We start from the raw sequence: 16188 nt of genomic DNA on the forward strand, positions 1-16188 counted from the left end.
AAGTCTTATTTTTCAAGAGTCAGTTGAGAATTCGACCAAGACCTCCTGCGTGGACAGGCGGGGATACTAGTTTGCAGGTGAGGCGTTTGTGGGTAATCCCAGGACATTGTCACAAATGCCAAACTCAAGACAGTTGTCACTGACAAGTTGGTTACTCTTTCCCATTTAACAACTAAAGCCTTGCAAGAAGGTTAATCACCTCACACACTGGAAATCTGCAATGGATTCACCAAAGTCTACTGAGAATGAGTAAATGTTCAAAGTCTTATATTTCAGAGTCAGTTGAGAATTCGACCAAGACCAGAGATTTCTGTTTGCCTGGCAATCTAACACAGATTTCCTCCTCAGGGGTTTGCATACTTGTCGAAATTACATGTTCAAAACTTCCTGCATTGGCCGGGAATCGAACCCGGGACGTTGTCACAAATGCCAAACTCAAGACAGTTGTCACTGACAAGTTGGTTACTCTTTCCCATTTAACAACTAAACTAAAGCCTTGCAAAAAGTTAATCACCTCACACACTGGAAATCTGCAATGGATTCACCAAAGTCTACTGAGAATGAGTAAATGTTCAAAGTCTTATTTTTCAAGAGTCAGTTGAGAATTCGACCAAGACCTCCTGCGTGACAGGCGGGGATACTAGTTTGCAGGTGAGGCGTTTGTGGGTAATCCCAGGACATTGTCACAAATGCCAAACTCAAGACAGTTGTCACTGACAAGTTGGTTACTCTTTCCCATTTAACAACTAAAGCCTTGCAAAAAGTTAATCACCTCACACACTGGAAATCTGCAATGGATTCACCAAAGTCTACTGAGAATGAGTAAATGTTCAAGTCTTATTTTTCAAGAGTCAGTTGAGAATTCGACCAAGACCAGAGATTTCTGTTTGCCTGGCAATCTAACACAGATTTCCTCCTCAGGGGTTTGCATACTTGTCGAAATTACATGTTCAAAACTTCCTGCATTGGCCGGGAATCGAACCCGGGACGTTGTCACAAATGCCAAACTCAAGACAGTTGTCACTGACAAGTTGGTTACTCTTTCCCATTTAACAACTAAACTAAAGCCTTGCAAAAAGTTAATCACCTCACACACTGGAAATCTGCAATGGATTCACCCAAAGTCTACTGAGAATGAGTAAATGTTCAAAGTCTTATTTTTCAAGAGTCAGTGAGAATTCGACCCAAGACCTCCTGCGTGACAGGCGGGGATACTAGTTTGCAGGTGAGGCGTTTTGTGGGTAATCCCAGGACATTGTCACAAATGCCAAAACTCAAGACAGTTGTCACTGACAAGTTGGTTACTCTTTCCCATTTAACAACTAAAGCCTTGCAAAAAGTTAATCACCTCACACACTGGAAATCTGCAATGGATTCACCAAATTCTACTGAGAATGAGTAAATGTTCAAAGTCTTATTTTTCAAGAGTCAGTTGAGAATTCGACCAAGACCAGAGATTTCTGTTTGCCTGGCATTCTAACACAGATTTCCTCCTCAGGGGTTTGCATACTTGTCGAAATCACATGTTCAAAACTTCCTGCATTGGCCGGGAATCGAACCCGGGACGTTGTCACAAATGCCAAACTCAAGACAGTTGTCACTGACAAGTTGGTTACTCTCCCATTTAACAACTAAACTAAAGCTTGCAAAAAGTTAATCACCTCACACACTGGAAATCTGCAATGGATTCACCAAAGTCTACTGAGAATGAGTAAATGGTAAATGTTCAAAGTCTTATTTTTCAAGAGTCAGTTGAGAATTCGACCAAGACCTCCCGCGTGACAGGCGGGGATACTAGTTTGCAGGTGAGGCGTTTGTGGGTAATCCCAGGACATTGTCACAAATGCCAAACTCAAGACAGTTGTCACTGACAAGTTGGTTACTCTTTCCCATTTAACAACTAAAGCCTTGCAAAAAGTTAATCACCTCACACACTGGAAATCTGCAATGGATTCACCAAAGTCTACTGAGAATGAGTAAATGTTCAAAGTCTTATTTTCAAGAGTCAGTTGGAGAATTCGACCAAGACCAGAGATTTCTGTTTGCCTGGCAATCTAACACAGATTTCCTCCTCAGGGGTTTGCATACTTGTCGAAATTACATGTTCAAAACTTCCTGCATTGGCCGGGAATCGAACCCGGGACGTTGTCACAAATGCCAAACTCAAGACAGTTGTCACTGACAAGTTGGTTACTCTTTCCCATTTAACAACTAAACTAAAGCCTTGCAAAAAGTTAATCACCTCACACACTGGAAATCTGCAATGGATTCACCAAAGTCTACTGAGAATGAGTAAATGTTCAAAGTCTTATTTTTCAAGAGTCAGTTGAGAATTCGACCAAGACCTCCTGCGTGACAGGCGGGGATACTAGTTTGCAGGTGAGGCGTTTGTGGGTAATCCCAGGACATTGTCACAAATGCCAAACTCAAGACAGTTGTCACTGACAAGTTGGTTACTCTTTCCCATTTAACAACTAAAGCCTTGCAAAAAGTTAATCACCTCACACACTGGAAATCTGCAATGGATTCACCAAAGTCTACTGAGAATGAGTAAATGTTCAAAGTCTTATTTTTCAAGAGTCAGTTGAGAATTCGACCATGACCAGAGATTTCTGTTTGCCTGGCATTCTAACACAATTTCCTCCTCGGGGGTTTGCATACTTGTCGAAATCACATGTTCAAAACTTCCTGCATTGGCCGGGAATCGAACCCTGGACGTTGTCACAAATGCCAAACTCAAGACAGTTGTCACTGACAAGTTGGTTACTCTCCCATTTAACAACTAAACTAAAGCCTTGCAAAAAGTTAATCACCTCACACACTGGAAATCTGCAATGGATTCACCAAAGTCTACTGAGAATGAGTAAATGTTCAAAGTCTTATTTTTCAAGAGTCAGTTGAGAATTCGACCAAGACCTCCCGCGTGACAGGCGGGGATACTAGTTTGCAGGTGGTGGCTTTTGTGGGTAATCCCAGGACATTGTCACAAATGCCAAACTCAAGACAGTTGTCACTGACAAGTTGGTTACTCTTTCCCATTTAACAACTAAAGCCTTGCAAAAAGTAATCACCTCACACACTGGAAATCTGCAATGGATTCACCAAAGTCTACTGAGAATGAGTAAATGTTCAAAGTCTTATTTTTCAAGAGTCAGTTGAGAATTCGACCAAGACCAGAGATTTCTGTTTGCCTGGCAATCTAACACAGATTTCCTCCTCAGGGGTTTGCATACTTGTCGAAATTACATGTTCAAAACTTCCTGCATTGGCCGGGAATCGAACCCGGGACGTTGTCACAAATGCCAAACTCAAGACAGTTGTCACTGACAAGTTGGTTACTCTTTCCCATTTAACAACTAAACTAAAGCCTTGCAAAAAGTTAATCACCTCACACACTGGAAATCTGCAATGGATTCACCAAAGTCTACTGAGAATGAGTAAATGTTCAAAGTCTTATTTTTCAAGAGTCAGTTGAGAATTCGACCAAGACCTCCTGCGTGACAGGCGGGGATACTAGTTTGCAGGTGAGGCGTTTGTGGGTAATCCCAGGACATTGTCACAAATGCCAAACTCAAGACAGTTGTCACTGACAAGTTGGTTACTCTTTCCCATTTAACAACTAAAGCCTTGCAAAAAGTTAATCACCTCACACACTGGAAATCTGCAATGGATTCACCAAAGTCTACTGAGAATGAGTAAATGTTCAAAGTCTTATTTTTCAAGAGTCAGTTGAGAATTCGACCAAGACCAGAGATTTCTGTTTGCCTGGCAATCTAACACAGATTTCCTCCTCAGGGGTTTGCATACTTGTCGAAATTACATGTTCAAAACTTCCTGCATTGGCCGGGAATCGAACCCGGGACGTTGTCACAAATGCCAAACTCAAGACAGTTGTCACTGACAAGTTGGTTACTCTTTCCCATTTAACAACTAAACTAAAGCCTTGCAAAAAGTTAATCACCTCACACACTGGAAATCTGCAATGGATTCACAGAAGTCTACTGAGAATGAGTAAATGTTCAAAGTCTTATTTTTCAAGAGTCAGTTGAGAATTCGACCAAGACCTCCTGCGTGACAGGCGGGGATACTAGTTTGCAGGTGAGGCGTTTGTGGGTAATCCCAGGACATTGTCACAAATGCCAAACTCAAGACAGTTGTCACTGACAAGTTGGTTACTCTTTCCCATTTAACAACTAAAGCCTTGCAAAAAGTTAATCACCTCACACACTGGAAATCTGCAATGGATTCACCAAATTCTACTGAGAATGAGTAAATGTTCAAAGTCTTATTTTTCAAGAGTCAGTTGAGAATTCGACCAAGACCAGAGATTTCTGTTTGCCTGGCATTCTAACACAGATTTCCTCCTCAGGGGTTTGCATACTTGTCGAAATCACATGTTCAAATACTTCCTGCATTGGCCGGGAATCGAACCCGGGACGTTGTCACAAATGCCAAACTCAAGACAGTTGTCACTGACAAGTTGGTTACTCTCCCATTTAACAACTAAACTAAAGCCTTGCAAAAAGTTAATCACCTCACACACTGGAAATCTGCAATGGATTCACCAAAGTCTACTGAGAATGAGTAAATGGTAAATGTTCAAAGTCTTATTTTTCAAGAGTCAGTTGAGAATTCGACCAAGACCTCCCGCGTGACAGGCGGGGATACTAGTTTGCAGGTGAGGCGTTTGTGGGTAATCCCAGGACATTGTCACAAATGCCAAACTCAAGACAGTTGTCACTGACAAGTTGGTTACTCTTTCCCATTTAACAACTAAAGCCTTGCAAAAAGTTAATCACCTCACACACTGGAAATCTGCAATGGATTCACCAAAGTCTACTGAGAATGAGTAAATGTTCAAAGTCTTATTTTTCAAGAGTCAGTTGAGAATTCGACCAAGACCAGAGATTTCTGTTTGCCTGGCAATCTAACACAGATTTCCTCCTCAGGGGTTTGCATACTTGTCGAAATTACATGTTCAAAACTTCCTGCATTGGCCGGGAATCGAACCCGGGACGTTGTCACAAATGCCAAACTCAAGACAGTTGTCACTGACAAGTTGGTTACTCTTTCCCATTTAACAACTAAACTAAAGCCTTGCAAAAAGTTAATCACCTCACACACTGGAAATCTGCAATGGATTCACCAAAGTCTACTGAGAATGAGTAAATGTTCAAGTCTTATTTTTCAAGAGTCAGTTGAGTATTCGACCAAGACCTCCTGCGTGACAGGCGGGGATACTAGTTTGCAGGTGAGGCGTTTGTGGGTAATCCCAGGACATTGTCACAAATGCCAAACTCAAGACAGTTGTCACTGACAAGTTGGTTACTCTTTCCCATTTAACAACTAAAGCCTTGCAAAAAGTTAATCACCTCACACACTGGAAATCTGCAATGGATTCACCAAAGTCTACTGAGAATGAGTAAATGTTCAAAGTCTTATTTTTCAAGAGTCAGTTGAGAATTCGACCAAGACCTCCTGCGTGACAGGCGGGGGATACTAGTTTGCAGGTGAGGCGTTTGTGGGTAATCCCAGGACATTGTCACAAATGCCAAACTCAAGACAGTTGTCACTGACAAGTTGGTTACTCTTTCCCATTTAACAACTAAAGCCTTGCAAAAAGTTAATCACCTCACACACTGGAAATCTGCAATGGATTCACCAAAGTCTACTGAGAATGAGTAAATGTTCAAAGTCTTATTTTTCAAGAGTCAGTTGAGAATTCGACCATGACCAGAGATTTCTGTTTGCCTGGCATTCTAACACAGAATTTCCTCCTCGGGGGTTTGCATACTTGTCGAAATCACATGTTCAAAACTTCCTGCATTGGCCGGGAATCGAACCCTGGACGTTGTCACAAATGCCAAACTCAAGACAGTTGTCACTGACAAGTTGGTTACTCTCCCATTTAACAACTAAACTAAAGCCTTGCAAAAAGTTAATCACCTCACACACTGGAAATCTGCAATGGATTCACCAAAGTCTACTGAGAATGAGTAAATGTTCAAAGTCTTATTTTTCAAGAGTCAGTTGAGAATTCGACCAAGACCTCCCGCGTGACAGGCGGGATACTAGTTTGCAGGTGAGGCTTTTGTGGGTAATCCCAGGACATTGTCACAAATGCCAAACTCAAGACAGTTGTCACTGACAAGTTGGTTACTCTTTCCCATTTAACAACTAAAGCCTTGCAAAAAGTTAATCACCTCACACACTGGAAATCTGCAATGGATTCACCAAAGTCTACTGAGAATGAGTAAATGTTCAAAGTCTTATTTTTCAAGAGTCAGTTGAGAATTCGACCAAGACCAGAGATTTCTGTTTGCCTGGCAATCTAACACAGATTTCCTCCTCAGGGGTTTGCATACTTGTCGAAATTACATGTTCAAAACTTCCTGCATTGGCCGGGAATCGAACCCGGGACGTTGTCACAAATGCCAAACTCAAGACAGTTGTCACTGACAAGTTGGTTACTCTTTCCCATTTAACAACTAAACTAAAGCCTTGCAAAAAGTTAATCACCTCACACACTGGAAATCTGCAATGGATTCACCAAAGTCTACTGAGAATGAGTAAATGTTCAAAGTCTTATTTTTCAAGAGTCAGTTGAGAATTCGACCAAGACCTCCTGCGTGACAGGCGGGGATACTAGTTTGCAGGTGAGGCGTTTGTGGTAATCCCAGGACATTGTCACAAATGCCAAACTCAAGACAGTTGTCACTGACAAGTTGGTTACTCTTTCCCATTTAACAACTAAAGCCTTGCAAAAAGTTAATCACCTCACACACTGGAAATCTGCAAATGGATTCACCAAAGTCTACTGAGAATGAGTAAATGTTCAAAGTCTTATTTTTCAAGAGTCAGTTGAGAATTCGACCAAGACCAGAGATTTCTGTTTGCCTGGCAATCTAACACAGATTTCCTCCTCAGGGTTTGCATACTTGTCGAAATTACATGTTCAAAACTTCCTGCATTGGCCGGAATCGAACCCGGGACGTTGTCACAAATGCCAAACTCAAGACAGTTTGTCACTGACAAGTTGGTTACTCTTTCCCATTTAACAACTAAACTAAAGCCTTGCAAAAAGTTAATCACCTCACACACTGGAAATCTGCAATGGATCACAGAAGTCTACTGAGAATGAGTAAATGTTCAAAGTCTTATTTTTCAAGAGTCAGTGAGAATTCGACCAAGACCTCCTGCGTGACAGGCGGGGATACTAGTTTGCAGGTGAGGCGTTTGTGGTAATCCCAGGACATTGTCACAAATGCCAAACTCAAGACAGTTGTCACTGACAAGTTGGTTACTCTTTCCCATTTAACAACTAAAGCCATGCAAAAAGTTAATCACCTCACACACTGGAAATCTGCAATGGATTCACCAAATTCTAGCTGAGAATGAGTAAATGTTCAAAGTCTTATTTTTCAAGAGTCAGTTGAGAATTCGACCAAGACCAGAGATTTCTGTTTGCCTGGCATTCTAACACAGATTTCCTCCTCAGGGGTTTGCATACTTGTCGAAATCACATGTTCAAAACTTCCTGCATTGGCCGGGAATCGAACCCGGGACGTTGTCACAAATGCCAAACTCAAGACAGTTGTCACTGACAAGTTGGTTACTCTCCCATTTAACAACTAAACTAAAGCCTTGCAAAAAGTTAATCACCTCACACACTGGAAATCTGCAATGGATTCACCAAAGTCTACTGAGAATGAGTAAATGGTAAATGTTCAAAGTCTTATTTTTCAAGAGTCAGTTGAGAATTCGACCAAGACCTCCCGCGTGACAGGCGGGGATACTAGTTTGCAGGTGAGGCGTTTGTGGGTAATCCCAGGACATTGTCACAAATGCCAAACTCAAGACAGTTGTCACTGACAAGTTGGTTACTCTTTTCCCATTTAACAACCTAAAGCCTTGCAAAAAGTTAATCACCTCACACACTGGAAATCTGCAATGGATTCACCAAAGTCTACTGAGAATGAGTAAATGTTCAAAGTCTTATTTTTCAAGAGTCAGTTGAGAATTCGACCAAGACCAGAGATTTCTGTTTGCCTGGCAATCTAACACAGATTTCCTCCTCAGGGGTTTGCATACTTGTCGAAATTACATGTTCAAAACTTCCTGCATTGGCCGGGAATCGAACCCGGGACGTTGTCACAAATGCCAAACTCAAGACAGTTGTCACTGACAAGTTGGTTACTCTTTCCCATTTAACAACTAAACTAAAGCCTTGCAAAAAGTTAATCACCTCACACACTGGAAATCTGCAATGGATTCACCAAAGTCTACTGAGAATGAGTAAATGTTCAAAGTCTTATTTTTCAAGAGTCAGTTGAGAATTCGACCAAGACCTCCTGCGTGACAGGCGGGGATACTAGTTTGCAGGTGAGGCGTTTGTGGGTAATCCCAGGACATTGTCACAAATGCCAAACTCAAGACAGTTGTCACTGACAAGTTGGTTACTCTTTCCCATTTAACAACTAAAGCCTTGCAAAAAGTTAATCACCTCACACACTGGAAATCTGCAATGGATTCACCAAAGTCTACTGAGAATGAGTAAATGTTCAAAGTCTTATTTTTCAAGAGTCAGTTGAGAATTCGACCATGACCAGAGATTTCTGTTTGCCTGGCATTCTAACACAAATTTCCTCCTCGGGGGTTTGCATACTTGTCGAAATCACATGTTCAAACTTCCTGCATTGGCCGGGAATCGAACCCTGGACGTTGTCACAAATGCCAAACTCAAGACAGTTGTCACTGACAAGTTGGTTACTCTCCCATTTAACAACTAAACTAAAGCCTTGCAAAAAGTTAATCACCTCACACACTGGAAATCTGCAATGGATTCACCAAAGTCTACTGAGAATGAGTAAATGTTCAAAGTCTTATTTTTCAAGAGTCAGTTGAGAATTCGACCAAGACCTCCCGCGTGACAGGCGGGGATACTAGTTTGCAGGGTGAGGCGTTTGTGGGTAATCCCAGGACATTGTCACAAATGCCAAACTCAAGACAGTTGTCACTGACAAGTTGGTTACTCTTTCCCATTTAACAACTAAAGCCTTGCAAAAAGTTAATCACCTCACACACTGGAAATCTGCAATGGATTCACCAAAGTCTACTGAGAATGAGTAAATGTTCAAAGTCTTATTTTTCAAGAGTCAGTTGAGAATTCGACCAAGACCAGAGATTTCTGTTTGCCTGGCAATCTAACACAGATTTCCTCCTCAGGGGTTTGCATACTTGTCGAAATTACATGTTCAAAACTTCCTGCATTGGCCGGGAATCGAACCCGGGACGTTTGTCACAAATGCCAAACTCAAGACAGTTGTCACTGACAAGTTGGTTACTCTTTCCCATTTAACAACTAAACTAAAGCCTTGCAAAAAGTTAATCACCTCACACACTGGAAATCTGCAATGGATTCACCAAAGTCTACTGAGAATGAGTAAATGTTCAAAGTCTTTATTTTTCAAGAGTCAGTTGAGAATTCGACCAAGACCTCCTGCGTGACAGGCGGGGATACTAGTTTGCAGGTGAGGCGTTTGTGGGTAATCCCAGGACATTGTCACAAATGCCAAACTCAAGACAGTTGTCACTGACAAGTTGGTTACTCTTTCCCATTTAACAACTAAAGCCTTGCAAAAAGTTAATCACCTCACACACTGGAAATCTGCAATGGATTCACCAAAAGTCTACTGAGAATGAGTAAATGTTCAAAGTCTTATTTTTCAAGAGTCAGTTGAGAATTCGACCAAGACCAGAGATTTCTGTTTGCCTGGCAATCTAACACAGATTTCCTCCTCAGGGGTTTGCATACTTGTCGAAATTACATGTTCAAAACTTCCTGCATTGGCCGGAATCGAACCCGGGACGTTGTCACAAATGCCAAACTCAAGACAGTTGTCACTGACAAGTTGGTTACTCTTTTCCATTTAACAACTAAACTAAAGCCTTGCAAAAAGTTAATCACCTCACACACTGGAAATCTGCAATGGATTCACCAAAGTCTACTGAGAATGAGGTAAATGTTCAAAGTCTTATTTTTCAAGAGTCAGTTGAGAATTCGACCAAGACCTCCTGCGTGACAGGCGGGGATACTAGTTTGCAGGTGAGGCGTTTGTGGGTAATCCCAGGACATTGTCACAAATGCCAAACTCAAGACAGTTGTCACTGACAAGTTGGTTACTCTTTCCCATTTAACAACTAAAGCCTTGCAAAAAGTTTAATCACCTCACACACTGGAAATCTGCAATGATTCACCAAAGTCTACTGAGAATGAGTAAATGTTCAAAGTCTTATTTTTCAAGAGTCAGTTGAGAATTCGACCATGACCAGAGATTTCTGTTTGCCTGGCATTCTAACACAAATTTCCTCTCGGGGGTTTGCATACTTGTCGAAATCACATGTTCAAAACTTCCTGCATTGGCCGGGAATCGAACCCTGGACGTTGTCACAAATGCCAAACTCAAGACAGTTGTCACTGACAAGTTGGTTACTCTCCCATTTAACAACTAAACTAAAGCCTTGCAAAAGTTAATCACCTCACACACTGGAAATCTGCAATGGATTCACCAAAGTCTACTGAGAATGAGTAAATGTTCAAAGTCTTATTTTTCAAGAGTCAGTTGAGAATTCGACCAAGACCTCCCGCGTGACAGGCGGGGATACTAGTTTGCAGGTGAGGCGTTTGTGGGTAATCCCAGGACATTGTCACAAATGCCAAACTCAAGACAGTTGTCACTGACAAGTTGGTTACTCTTTCCCATTTAACAACTAAAGCCTTGCAAAAAGTTAATCACCTCACACACTGGAAATCTGCAATGGATTCACCAAAGGTCTACTGAGAATGAGTAAATGTTCAAAGTCTTATTTTTCAAGAGTCAGTTGAGAATTCGACCAAGACCAGAGATTTCTGTTTGCCTGGCAATCTAACACAGATTTCCTCCTCAGGGGTTTGCATACTTGTCGAAATTACATGTTCAAAACTTCCTGCATTGGCCGGGAATCGAACCCGGGACGTTTGTCACAAATGCCAAACTCAAGACAGTTGTCACTGACAAGTTGGTTACTCTTTCCCATTTAACAACTAAACTAAAGCCTTGCAAAAAGTTAATCACCTCACACACTGGAAATCTGCAATGGATTCACCAAAGTCTACTGAGAATGAGTAAATGTTCAAAGTCTTATTTTTCAAGAGTCAGTTGAGAATTCGACCAAGACCAGAGATTTCTGTTTGCCTGGCATTCTAACACAATTTCCTCCTCAGGGGTTTGCATACTTGTCGAAATCACATGTTCAAAACTTCCTGCATTGGCCTGGAATCGAACCCTGGACGTTGTCACAAATGCCAAACTCAAGACAGTTGTCACTGACAAGTTGGTTACTCTCCCATTTAACAACTAAACTAAAGCCTTGCAAAAAGTTAATCACCTCACACACTGGAAATCTGCAATGGATTCACCAAAGTCTACTGAGAATGAGTAAATGTTCAAAGTCTTATTTTTCAAGAGTCAGTTGAGAATTCGACCAAGACCTCCCGCGTGACAGGCGGGGATACTAGTTTGGCAGGTGAGGCGTTTGTGGGTAATCCCAGGACATTGTCACAAATGCCAAACTCAAGACAGTTTGTCACTGACAAGTTGGTTACTCTTTCCCATTTAACAACTAAAGCCTTGCAAAAAGTTAATCACCTCACACACTGGAAATCTGCAATGGATTCACCAAAGTCTACTGAGAATGAGTAAATGTTCAAAGTCTTATTTTTCAAGAGTCAGTTGAGAATTCGACCAAGACCAGAGATTTCTGTTTGCCTGGCAATCTAACACAGATTTCCTCCTCAGGGGTTTGCATACTTGTCGAAATTACATGTTCAAAACTTCCTGCATTGGCCGGGAATCGAACCCGGGACGTTTGTCACAAATGTTCAAACTCAAGACAGTTGTCACTGACAAGTTGGTTACTCTTTCCCATTTAACAACTAAACTAAAGCCTTGCAAAAAGTTAATCACCTCACACACTGGAAATCTGCAATGGATTCACCAAAGTCTACTGAGAATGAGTAAATGTTCAAAGTCTTATTTTTCAAGAGTCAGTTGAGAATTCGACCAAGACCTCCCGCGTGACAGGCGGGGATACTAGTTTGCAGGTGAGGCGTTTGTGGGTAATCCCAGGACATTGTCACAAATGCCAAACTCAAGACAGTTGTCACTGACAAGTTGGTTACTCTTTCCCATTTAACAACTAAAGCCTTGCAAAAAGTTAATCACCTCACACACTGGAAATCTGCAATGGATTCACCAAAGTCTACTGAGAATGAGTAAATGTTCAAAGTCTTATTTTTCAAGAGTCAGTTGAGAATTCGACCATGACCAGAGATTTCTGTTTGCCTGGCATTCTAACACAGATTTCCTCCTCAGGGGTTTGCGTACTTGTCGAAATCACATGTTCAAAAACTTCCTGCATTGGCCGGGAATCGAACCCGGGCCTCCCGCGTGGCAGGCGAGAATTCTACCACTGAACAACCAATGCCTTGGAAGGCTGAGTTAACCTCAAAGGCAGGAAATTGTATCATAAAGCTTTTTTTCCAAGAATATGTTCCACTTTGTGGGCTCAGCAACATTGTTCACCCTAAAAAAAAAGCAGTACTTTCTCCCGTCGGGGAATTGAACCCGGTCTCCCGCGTGACAGGCGGGGATACTCACCACTATACTAACGAGGAGCAGGTGGGTTGGGGCTTTGAAAAAAACGTGGAGCATTGGTACTAACCCTAAATTTGGACTGTTGGGCATTAAACCCTTCTAACAAAATATCTGTAGAGACTGAATGGTTGGAGCTAGGAACTACTATGGCCCCGCTATGGAAAGCTGAGACTCTCACAAACACGTACATGTAATCGATTTTGCTCTATACCGCTCACAAGCCACACAATACTAGTTTGCAGGTGAGGCGTTTGTGGGTAATCCCAGGACATTGTCACAAATGCCAAACTCAAGACAGTTGTCACTGACAAGTTGGTTACTCTTTCCCATTTAACAACTAAAGCCTTGCAAAAAAGTTAATCACCTCACACACTGGAAATCTGCAATGGATTCACCAAAGTCTACTGAGAATGAGTAAATGTTCAAAGTCTTATTTTTCAAGAGTCAGTTGAGAATTCGACCAAGACCTCCTGCGTGACAGGCGGGGATACTAGTTTGCAGGTGAGGCGTTTGTGGGTAATCCAGGACATTGTCACAAATGCCAAACTCAAGACAGTTGTCACTGACAAGTTGGTTACTCTTTCCCATTTAACAACTAAAGCCTTGCAAAAAGTTAATCACCTCACACACTGGAAATCTGCAATGGATTCACCAAATTCTACTGAGAATGAGTAAATGTTCAAAGTCTTATTTTTCAAGAGTCAGTTGAGAATTCGACCAAGACCAGAGATTTCTGTTTGCCTGGCATTCTAACACAGATTTCCTCCTCAGGGGTTTGCATACTTGTCGAAATCACATGTTCAAAACTTCCTGCATTGGCCGGGAATCGAACCCGGGACGTTGTCACAAATGCCAAACTCAAGACAGTTGTCACTGACAAGTTGGTTACTCTTTCCCATTTAACAACTAAACTAAAGCCTTGCAAAAAGTTAATCACTCACACACTGGAAATCTGCAATGGATTCACCAAAGTCTACTGAGAATGAGTAAATGTTCAAAGTCTTATTTTTCAAGAGTCAGTTGAGAATTCGACCAAGACCAGAGATTTCTGTTTGCCTGGCAATCTAACACAGATTTCCTCTCAGGGGTTTGCATACTTGTCAAAATTACATGTTCAAAACTTCCTGCATTGGCCGGGAATCGAACCCGGGACGTTGTCACAAATGCCAAACTCAAGACAGTTGTCACTGACAAGTTGGTTACTCTTTCCCATTTAACAACTAAACTAAAGCCTTGCAAAAAGTTAATCACCTCACACACTGGAAATCTGCAATGGATTCACCAAAGTCTACTGAGAATGAGTAAATGTTCAAAGTCTTATTTTTCAAGAGTCAGTTGAGAATTCGACCAAGACCTCCTGCGTGACAGGCGGGGATACTAGTTTGCAGGTGAGGCGTTTGTGGGTAATCCCAGGACATTGTCACAAATGCCAAACTCAAGACAGTTGTCACTGACAAGTTGGTTACTCTTTCCCATTTAACAACTAAAGCCTTGCAAAGAGTTAATCACCTCACACACTGGAAATCTGCAATGGATTCACCAAATTCTACTGAGAATGAGTAAATGTTCAAAGTCTTATTTTTCAAGAGTCAGTTGAGAATTCGACCAAGACCAGAGATTTCTGTTTGCCTGGCATTCTAACACAGATTTTCCTCCTCAGGGGTTTGCATACTTGTCGAATCACATGTTCAAAACTTCCTGCATTGGCCGGGAATCGAACCCGGGACGTTGTCACAAATGCAAACTCAAGACAGTTGTCACTGACAAGTTGGTTACTCTCCCATTTAACAACTAAACTAAAGCCTTGCAAAAAGTTAATCACCTCACACACTGGAAATCTGCAATGGATTCACCAAAGTCTACTGAGAATGAGTAAATGTTCAAAGTCTTATTTTTCAAGAGTCAGTTGAGAATTCGACCAAGACCTCCCGCGTGACAGGCGGGGATACTAGTTTGCAGGTGAGGCGTTTGTGGGTAATCCCAGGACATTGTCACAAATGCCAAACTCAAGACAGTTGTCACTGACAAGTTGGTTACTCTTTCCATTTAACAACTAAAGCCTTGCAAAAAGTTAATCACCTCACACACTGGAAATCTGCAATGGATTCACCAAAGTCTACTGAGAATGAGTAAATGTTCAAAGTCTTATTTTTCAAGAGTCAGTTGAGAATTCGACCAAGACCAGAGATTTCTGTTTGCCTGGCAATCTAACACAGATTTCCTCCTCAGGGGTTTGCATACTTGTCGAAATTACCTGTTCAAAACTTCCTGCATTGGCCGGGAATCGAACCCGGCCTCCCGCGTGGCAGGCGAGAATTCTACCACTGAACAACCAATGCCTTGGAAGGCTGAGTTAACCTCAAAGGCAGGAAATTGTATCATAAAGCTTTTTTTCCAAGAATATGTTCCACTTTGTGGGCTCAGCAACATTGTTCACCCTAAAAACAAAGCAGTACTTTCTCCCCGTCGGGGAATTGAACCCCGGTCTCCCGCGTGACAGGCGGGGATACTCACCACTATACTAACGAGGAGCAGGTGGGTTGGGGCTTTGAAAAAACGTGGAGCATTGGTACTAACCCTAAATTGGACTGTTGGCTTAAACCCTTCTACAAAAATATCTGTAGAGACTGAATGGTTGGAGCTAGGAACTACTATGACCCCGCTATGGAAAGCTGAGACTCTCACAAACACGTACATGTAATCGATTTTGCTCTATACCGCTCACAAGCCACACAATACTAGTTTGCAGGTGAGGCGTTTGTGGGTAATCCCAGACATTGTCACAAATGCCAAACTCAAGACAGTTGTCACTGACAAGTTGGTTACTCTTTCCCATTTAACAACTAAAGCCTTGCAAAAAGTTAATCACCTCACACACTGGAAATCTGCAATGGATTCACCAAAGTCTACTGAGAATGAGTAAATGTTCAAAGTCTTATTTTTCAAGAGTCAGTTGAGAATTCGACCAAGACCAGAGATTTCTGTTTGCCTGGCAATCTAACACAGATTTCCTCCTCAGGGGTTTGCATACTTGTCGAAATTACATGTTCAAAACTTCCTGCATTGGCCGGGAATCGAAACCCGGGACGTTGTCACAAATGCCAAACTCAAGACAGTTGTCACTGACAAGTTGGTTACTCTTTCCCATTTAACAACTAAACTAAAGCCTTGCAAAAAGTTAATCACCTCACACACTGGAAATCTGCAATGGATTCACCAAAGTCTACTGAGAATGAGTAAATGTTCAAAGTCTTATTTTTCAAGAGTCAGTTGAGAATTCGACCAAGACCTCCTGCGTGACAGGCGGGGATACTAGTTTGCAGGTGAGGCGTTTGTGGGTAATCCCAGGACATTGTCACAAATGCCAAACTCAAGACAGTTGTCACTGACAAGTTGGTTACTCTTTCCCATTTAACAACTAAAGCCTTGCAAAAAGTTAATCACCTCACACACTGGAAATCTGCAATGGATTCACCAAATTCTACTGAGAATG

At 41.8% G+C, this 16188-nt stretch overlaps 3 non-coding genes across 3 annotated transcripts; all 3 read right to left on the bottom strand.

Moving 5' to 3' along the window:
• Nucleotides 1–12454: 12454 nt before the first annotated feature.
• On the bottom strand, nt 12455–12525 carry TRNAG-GCC (transfer RNA glycine (anticodon GCC)). Its single transcript has one exon. It is a non-coding gene; the product is annotated as a tRNA-Gly (tRNA).
• A 2439-nt stretch (nt 12526–14964) lies between these two features.
• On the bottom strand, nt 14965–15034 carry TRNAG-GCC (transfer RNA glycine (anticodon GCC)). The gene has a single exon. It is a non-coding gene; the product is annotated as a tRNA-Gly (tRNA).
• Nucleotides 15035–15154: 120 nt separating this feature from the next.
• Nucleotides 15155–15226, bottom strand: TRNAD-GUC (transfer RNA aspartic acid (anticodon GUC)). The gene has a single exon. It is a non-coding gene; the product is annotated as a tRNA-Asp (tRNA).
• Nucleotides 15227–16188: the final 962 nt, after the last annotated feature.

The sequence above is a fragment of the Anabrus simplex genome, unplaced genomic scaffold (genome assembly GCF_040414725.1).
Source record: "Anabrus simplex isolate iqAnaSimp1 unplaced genomic scaffold, ASM4041472v1 ctg00000259.1, whole genome shotgun sequence".
NCBI classification, from domain to species: domain Eukaryota; kingdom Metazoa; phylum Arthropoda; class Insecta; order Orthoptera; family Tettigoniidae; genus Anabrus; species Anabrus simplex.